General features: G+C 34.9%; 1 long non-coding RNA gene across 4 annotated transcripts; it reads right to left on the bottom strand.

Moving 5' to 3' along the window:
• Positions 1-2,513: 2,513 nt before the first annotated feature.
• Positions 2,514-5,712, bottom strand: LOC113330718. 4 transcript variants are annotated; one of them, XR_003350447.1, is made up of 4 exons: positions 5,681-5,712; positions 5,467-5,608; positions 4,864-5,177; positions 2,514-3,932 (listed from the first exon to the last, which is right to left on the bottom strand). It is a non-coding gene; the product is annotated as an uncharacterized LOC113330718 (long non-coding RNA). The 4 variants fall into 4 exon arrangements; XR_003350448.1 differs by having other exon boundaries at positions 4,864-4,905; positions 5,034-5,177; positions 5,467-5,700; XR_003350449.1 differs by lacking the exon at positions 5,467-5,608 and having other exon boundaries at positions 5,609-5,708.
• Positions 5,713-9,256: the final 3,544 nt, after the last annotated feature.

Below are 9,256 nucleotides of genomic sequence, written 5' to 3' on the forward strand. Positions count from 1 at the left end.
TCGGCTCAGAAGATAATCATATTATGTGCCGAACCTTGGACATAAGAGGTTTCGGCTTGTACGATATCCTCAATATGTGCCGAACCTCGAACAATATTTTAACCCAAAAATTTACAAATTTATGTTCGGCTCAGAAGATAACCATATTATGTGCCGAACCTTGGACATAAGAGGTTTCAGCTTATACGATATCCTCAATATGTGCCGAACCTCGAACAATATTTTAACCCAAAAATTTACAAATTTATGTTCGGCTCATACTATAATCAAATTATGTGCCGAACCTTGAACATAAGAGGTTTCGGCTGATATGATATTCTCCATATGTGCCGAACCAGTAACAATATTTCAACCCAGAAATTAAAAAATTATGTTCGGCACATACGATTTTGGATATGTAAGCCGAATTAGTAATGATTCTATTCCAGGCTATTCAGGATGTTGTTCGGCTTACTATGAAACTTTCATATAAGCCGAACTAGTGTCTAGCAAAAGGGTTGGAATTGGAAATTATAGGTTCGGCGCATGCAGTAAACAGATTCAGTAAGCCGAACCGTTCATCAATGGTAGATTCGGCTCATAGATGTGAGCCGAACCTCAACCTGTTTCGCCGAACCATGATTCAAAAAACCTAACTTTTGATTATTGAGAGATATAGAAGTGAGATTAAGTATAGGATATAAGTGTACCTGTGTATTAGAAGAATTGGGTTCCTCATCAATGTATTCATCATCAGGATTTGGCTCATAAAAATCATCATCTTGAGTTTGTGTTTGAGTTTGAGCTTGAGTGGGTGTAAAATCATTCTCATAATCTAAGAAATCAGCCATTTCTGGATCATTGTTGTAGTTGATGTGTATTTTCCTAGGTTTTTTAGATGAATGATGACCCTCCTCATCCTCCATTGAATCAAGAATTAGAATTTTCTCACTTTCTCCTTCTCTTTCTCTCCTTCTTAACCAAACCAAAACTTTGATTTTTTTTTCCTCAAATTTTTCATCTAAACAACTCTTATAATTCTGAAAATTATCTTAATCACTAAACAAAATATTTAATCACTAATCAAGATTATTAACACTAATACGTAAAGGGCAGATTTGCCATTAAAAAAATTTGGGTTAAGGGGTTATCTGATTTTGCTATTCAACAACTTTTTTTGTCTTCATTCAGTATGCCTTGAAAGATTTTGGTATGCCCAATATTATGGTTCAATAATATTACTATGTTTTTTGTACTTGGCGTTCCAAGAAACTAAAGAGACGTCCATGGATTTTGAAGAACAACACAACACGCCACTCAAATCAGGTTTACTAAAATCAATTCGTTTATTCCTGGGTACCTTGCTTATAGCAGGTACAAACATTCTCTTTAGTGTATTTTATCATTTACAATAAACATAGAAAAGGTACACTAAAGCATGCATTAACGCAAGCTGACTACATCTAGAAGTTACTTACCCAATACGAAGATTGGTTAAAGAAGTTCACCGGCATTAAATATCAATGCGGCTGCCTCTACCTCTCCCTCTTATCTGATAAAACGTAAACAGAGTAGTAAAACCATCATAACACAGTACTCCCACGATACTGTGTAGGGATTATCAAGTAGACCTACATTAAGATGTTATAGGAAGAGAAGCAAGGATATAAGTGTCATAGAAGAACTGCGATAATTTTGGGGTTTGTAAAATTCAGTTTCTAACTGAAATAACAGTTACGGCATAAGGGTCGTCAACCTCCATAGTCATATACCCTATTAACATCTCTTCATCAAACATCCAATTCATAGGATTAGTTGAGACAATCTCACCATCAACACAATCATGTTTGTTATTTGAAGCTTCACCAATATCATTTCCTCCACTAGAATCACTCATTTCAAATAACCCTAATTTTTTCCCAAAAACTCAACTTCTCCTTCCCCACAACACAAAAACACAATTTTTCTTTTATCATAAAATTTACCCAAAATCTGATTTAATCTAACTAAACTAATTAACATCTTAATTTACCTAATTAACTTAATTAACACTAATAATTTAGGGGTAGTTTAGTCATTTCAAAAAATTTGGGATAAGAGATAACCCATAATTACTATTTCATGTCCCTTTTTGTCCTGTAGTACAGAGCCCCAATTAAACCAGGAAATATAAATATCATCACGTGTGCAACAATGTGAATTATTGGTCAACCAAAATTAAATTAGCAATGTTATTTTTGAGTGGCTGCCACTGCCTGAAAGTCCATTTAGACTAAAAATGAGTGATGTGATAGTGTATTTTCTGAAAGGTGTGATACACCCAAGGTTTTTAACAAACACAATTAGGCAGAATGGTCAGTACAAATTCAAACTTATCTCCACCTACTCCAAAATTTTTGGATATAGGAAGACAAATGAGATGGTCTCGCCATTGGACTGATGCTTGTATGGTGCGATATTTAAGCTTCATAACTTTCAAGGAAATGAAAAAGGATACAATATTTTGCACATGCAAAATAAGGCTGAGAAGGCAATTTGATGAAAATAACTTTAGACACGGAGATAACAGAGCAACATTCAATCATAAATAAGAGTTAAAGGTTTAAATGGACATCGAGTCTACAGATATCAGCCTGATTTTACCTCAACCAAGAAAATACTTGCAATTTGAGAAATTGTTCCTCTACAGGCTATCCATAAGAAAATACTTCCCCACCCAGCAGAAAGTGGTACCTGGAATATGTGAACAAATTTAAAAACAGTATCAAACAAAATCGAATAGAAATTAGTAGATAAGATGTTTCCTGTATACTAATTAACATGTTAAGATCCTCTACTAACAAATTAGGGAATACTTGATAAATATCTTAAAGCAATATAAATATCCAGGCCTCCGGTACATATATCCCCAACCGATCTTGCATCCAGTATGCATTTGCCACACGACTAAAGAATCAAGATCTTTACCATTGCCATGATGGCTAAGATTACATCTACAGGAAAACCTATAAAATTCTTCATCATAAAATGTAAATTGGATGCAAGGTAAGTGATGTCTAAATTGTTATGTATATAATTTTTTCAGATATGCCACCACTCCAAAAATATGTGCCACCGCAATTCGAAATAAAGAGAACAATATAATTACCACAAAGTTGTGCAGTTAGGAACTAAGAAAACTTCTCCATGCATGGCTGCAATCATCGATAATGGAGTCTACACCAATCAAAAAACTAAACATACCCAAAAACAAAACTTCTCACTGCATCATCAAAACACAAATCCTTGATAGTTATGACCAATTCATTATTTACGGTATTTACCCAATATCACGGAGATACAATACCTACAACCATTCAAACTCACCTAAACAAACCCTTAAAAAGACGAACACAATAATATGCAATACCTTCACACTGCAAGTCTTAAGATTCTATGTAGTGGAACTTCTGCGCAGGGATCCATACATAGTCTTCTTACTGAGATTTCAAATCCGTGTACCACTTGAAAAATGCATGGTGTTCATTGTTTGTTTGTCAGTAGTTACATTAAATATTGGTCCATAAAATACAACTGGCCTAATACATCGTAACCAAATTATTCCATCATTGAGAGATGACATTAAACAGTGGCTTTCCTTAGCATTCAAAGATGAACTCAATGATGTAGCGAGGTTTACATGGTGCGCTTTATGTACAGTTGAAATTTCATGCATTTCTTTGGTATCACTGCAAGTAATTATCCTACTGATATACGGGCATGATTGAGTTAGAATTTGATAATAAGAGTATTTTCTAATCACGGTTCGAAACTTACATTTTTGTCGAGGAGCAGCATATCAGAGGTAGTACCTTCAGTTTTTGCCGTGGCAATTTGGAATCAACCTCAGCCCACTTCTCGTTTGTAGCTGATTCAACTTGCGATAAACATTGGCTTCATGGTATTTGGGTAAGCTGCAGGTTACCTCATTTATTATTTCTGCTTAAGGATGTGTGAGTAGTAAAACAATACATATGAATCAGTAAAATTAAATTCTAAGAGACATGGGAACTGAAATCTTTCAGGAGCCCTCACATTTCAGTTCAGTATTTTCATTAGATTTTTGTCACTTTCAATTTACACACCTATTCAAATTTTGATATTTGAAACCAACCATTATCATTGATTTGTTAATATTGTATGTCTAGAAAGCTTCCCATAGAGTTTAGCGTACCCTCATGGTATTTGTCACAATGAACGATGTTTAAAAGTTGGTGGGGATGAGAAGTACACATACATGGGATGAATAACAATACACATAAATGCCCCAAACTGACTGAATTTATGTGGTATTAAAAAACTCGGGAAGCAAAGTTTGAATACAAATATGAGCATTAATTGTTTATGAGTCTCCTACTACAATCAAATGAAAACATACTCCTCAAGTTTTAGTTTCAGAATTTTAATTAGATTTCTATCAAATTCAAATGAATGCAACACAAAAGGACACCAAATCAAATCAAAATTCATGCTAGGAAAGGAAAACGATACGAAAGACCCTGTCAGCGAAATCTCAAGTGTTGTCGTTACTCGTCAGTAAATGAAATTCATTGTATATATAAGGTTAACTAAAAGTCTAAACACCCTTTCATTGGTGGTCTTCTCAATAGCAAATCCAATACCAATGTAACACAAATTCAAGTTTTCATCGATGGAGAAGTCCAATAAAAGTGAAAACAGACTTCAACTTGAACTTTATGAAATTATTTAGTATGCCAAACAATAGACTTAAAAGTAGAACTATGTCATCTGGAGTACATGAAGTTTCAAGTCGAGCAACTAAACCATATCCAAAGGAACTATTATTCATACTATAATGTAATTATAAATTCAGCAAATTTGTACCTTTATTTCTCTTCTTGCCATCTAGCAGCTGCAGCTATCACCCTGTCCAGCAGAAAATAACCAAAAAACAAAATAAAAATAAAAAAATCATTTCGGGATTCTTTCCAAACACCTTACATACAACTCCAGCGTACAGCTTTACTGCTTGTGCAATGCTGAAATCAACTTACAAATATAGCAAGAAGAGTGTGGGAAGCAAACAACGTGAGGAATATGAACGTAGGGCTCAAATGCAATTGAAAGAGACATGGAGAAATTAGGGGAGGGTATCTAAAACAACTTGATCGCCTGCTGCAAGCATGAATGCAGAAGCCCTAATCACCAAAAGGAGAATTAAGTCAGATCCTTAATGAAAGAACATTGAAAAGATAAGTAATTGAGTTTCTAGAGAGAACAGCTAAATCATTGTGAAAGGAGAATTAAGTCAGATCCTTAATGAAAGAACATTGAAAAAATAAGTAATTGAGTTTCTAGAGAGAACAACTAAATCATTGTGAAAGTATTTAGCCCATCTGCATAAAGTGCAGGCCAATTGAGAAAAACCAAATCAAACACAAATTTAAGAAAAACTAACAAATTAAAAACGTGCACTGCCGAACTTACATGATCGAGCAATCTTGAGAGATTAGGGTGAACAAAGAAAATTAAAAACGGAATAGAAAAGAGATTCATGCCAACCAACTTTTCGTGGAGGTGTTGTACTTCCGGTAGAAATGGATGACTACAATTGTAGAAGTTTATATACCTGAACATGTGATTGAGCGTTTCAGAAACCATGGAGATTGATATCAATGAGGCATAATGGGACAATAAATACCTTCAAATGGGGATTTTGGTTCGTAACGGCCAATAAATGAATTACAGTTTCTGGAAATTAAGCTTTCACTCGTTGAAATATGTACTTATATTACTCACGCACGTTGGATTAGGGAGTAGAAGGTGGGTGCATCCGAGATTTATCTTGTCCGCATTTTTTCACTTTCAGAGTAATGGAAACCGTCACTTAAAAAGGTGAATTCAGAACCGTCAGATTGGACCAAAATCATTTGTTTTTGTAAGAATGATGTGACGCAGAGCATACATGTGGGGTTCACCGCCGCCATAACCTGAATGGTCACGCAATGGCAACTGTCAAATAGTTAGGCCTTCAGCTTCGATCTTTTGTGCTAAAAAAGATAGAGTTATCAATTCTTACTGTGATTGAGATGATTGAGAAAATATACAATATATGTATTTCAAGGCAGAAGGCCCAGCGTGCTAAAAGAGCTGCAATAGAGTCTGTTCATGGAACTCAGGCAGTTACTTTTAGTGTTTTGCCCAAGTTTACGGCTGAGACGGCAAGAGCCGGAGATGGATGCCAAACCAACCTAGTTGTAGACCCAACAGATACGAAGTTTCTGGGCATTTGGTCCCGCAATAGAAGCTTTTAGGGAGAATCTTCGTCCGGTGATAATCATCGATGGTACTCACTTACGAGGTCCTTATAATGGAACCTTGCTTGTTGCATGCGCCTAGGATACCGACAATGGTGTTGTACAACTCGCTTATGCCATTATAGAATCAGAGAGCCGTGGTAATTGCGAGTATTTTCTTAAGCAACTGAGGAAGTATGTTCTATCTAAGTACAGCCGGCTACCGAAATTGGTGGTAGTGACCGACAAAGGTACAGGTTTAACTTTATCCATGAGTGATGTTTTGCCTGGCTCTTTGGATAGTTTGCAAGAAATGAAAACTCAAGTATTTAAAGACCAAAGTTGTTTGGACAACAAGGAAATTCCAAAACCGAAAATATTCTCAAGATATTCATTAAAGTACCTAATTTCGTTTTTCTATTTCCAATTAAATGTCAAATAATATTTCTGAAATCTCTCTTATTAGTTTAGTACATTAACTAATAAAACTTTTACAGAGGATATGCTTTCATTGCTGGTAATTAAAACATATATGCTTGAAAATCATAATTGAATGCTTTTCAATATTTCGGTTTGGGATCACCTTGAGCATTAAGGAATATCTTTGAACAATAAATGATAAGAGTTGTACACATGTTCAAATAATATCGATATCTAGAAGTTTCTCATCTTAACAAACGCTAATTCCTAATTCACACACAACATGAAGAAATGTGTGAACTTTGGAAACTCGGTTTTGCTCTTGGGACCGGTTATACCATCACTCCCAATATAGGTTGTGACGGTTATACCATGCTTCCCAAATGTAGGTTGTGATCGGTTACACATTGCTTCCCAATGTAGCTTGTGACCGATTACACCTTACTTCCCAATATAGCTTGTGATACTTCCCAATGTAGCTTGTGACTGATTACACCTTGCTTTCCAAATTAGCTTGTGACCTGTTACAACTTGCTACACACTATAGGCTATGACCGGTTATACCTTTATTCTCAACATAAGTTGATATAGGTTCTACCTTGTCATCTTGTATTAGTCATCCAAATATATTCAATGAAGAACCGGACCAACACACTTATGATTTCCTTTTCGATTATGAAACAAGTTCATACATTTACTTCCTTAAACCAATGTAAATACATATCTTCCTAGGATGAAATCACACCTATATCCTAAACATAATCAAGTAACTAATTACATAGACTTATGTTGATGTCGTATTTACGAAGTTCAAAAGATAAGTGTTATACTTCGTAATTCATTGATACTTTGATCATAATGCTATCACCAAGTCTAATCACTAGAGTATTTCTAAATATAGCTTGCATGCTATGTTTTCAATATAAAGCGACTTGAAAGATACGTTAGGAATGGAAACAATTCAAGTCAGTATTACTAACCTCAAGCGGAAGGATGATGTCTTCGTTGCAGTCGTTCCTTCTTCATATTCTTCAGGTCTTCAGAGTAATACTTGTATGTCTCAACATTCCTATACTTTCTAGTCCAACCTAAACGAAATTGACTCTAGTAATTAATCAAGCGACCCTAGATGAGTTTTGATACTAAAATATGACAACCAAACTTGACATACCAACGCTTGGTGGGTTCAACCGAGCTATGCTCTAACACTTAGTTGGAAGAATCCGGGCGGTTGACCTAAGAAAAAGTGGAAAAAGTCGCAGTCGGTACTTGTGAGACATTCCGTAGGGTGTACTAACTGCCGTTGTTACAGTCATAATAGACCGGATGTTAGAATCTCCCAGCCCATCAGTGTTTTCTCCGCTAGTCGGTCCTAAGTGGATAATACGGTTCTGTTCGATTTGTGCAGTAAATATAGTGAAGATCCACTTTTTTTATAGGCTCCCTTAGTGTATTATGTTGTTCTGTCCGATTTCAATTTGTTTAGTAAATATAACCACTTATTTTTTTGTAGGGTTATCTAAGTGGATAACGCAGTTTTGTATCTTCAGTTGGATCTGTATAGTTAATGTGATGAAAGATCCACTTATTTTTTTGTAGGGTCCCTAAGTGGATAAAGCAGTTGGATTTGTATAGTTAATGTGATGAAAGATCCACTTATTTTTTTTGTAGGGTCCCTAAGTGGATAAAGCAGTTCTGTAACTTCTGTTGGTTTTATGTAGTACATACGATGAAGGATGCAATAATTTTTATATAGGCTTTGTTTGTATGACCAAGGAAGGATCCCATGTTTATGTTTTTTGTTATAAATCGTTTGTTTTGCAACACCATGTTTTTGTATTTTTCATGTATAATTTTTCTCTTATGAATTTGTATTTGTGATTTGGACATTATGTTTTTGCAACTATTATAGGTTATTTTTCAATCCAATGATGCCGCATCTCCTCACCTATTTGGGTCTAAGCGCAAGCACCGATGGTATTCATTCTTCTTCTTCCAAATAACCCTTATTAATAAAGGTTTCACCTATTTTCCATCCTTACTTTCCCTAAATCCCATCCCAACTTCACAAACCAAATTTTGTTTAACATTTTTTAAATTGCGTAAACAAAACTCACCATATTATATGTTATTTGTCATCCACCATCGTTCTTCCCCCTCTCTCGAATCTAATCTTAAACCTATTACTATGAATTTATGCCAGCAACTCCCCGATATCTATATCCCCATCAGTACTACTAGCACATTCCTATTATTCTGATGCTCTAAAAATAGTTTTGTATCAAAATTGAAAAGAACGAAAACCACATATCAACATTAGAATACTAGAATCCTTAATCAACTTCATTTTTCTTCACTGGACTTTTCTAAGGGAACATCTTTCTTTTATGGAATTCATGGTTTTGCAACTACTGCAAACTGTTAATATGAATTAAGATTTAGATGCCAAGGAACATATAGTTAGGGTTTTCATTATATTCAATTAGGTCTCCATTAAATTAATTATCCCCAAATTTTTAATAATTTTTTGATGAATTATTTTTGTTCACACACTCTCATAT

The sequence above is a fragment of the Papaver somniferum genome, unplaced genomic scaffold (genome assembly GCF_003573695.1).
Source record: "Papaver somniferum cultivar HN1 unplaced genomic scaffold, ASM357369v1 unplaced-scaffold_118, whole genome shotgun sequence".
Classification (NCBI taxonomy): domain Eukaryota; kingdom Viridiplantae; phylum Streptophyta; class Magnoliopsida; order Ranunculales; family Papaveraceae; genus Papaver; species Papaver somniferum.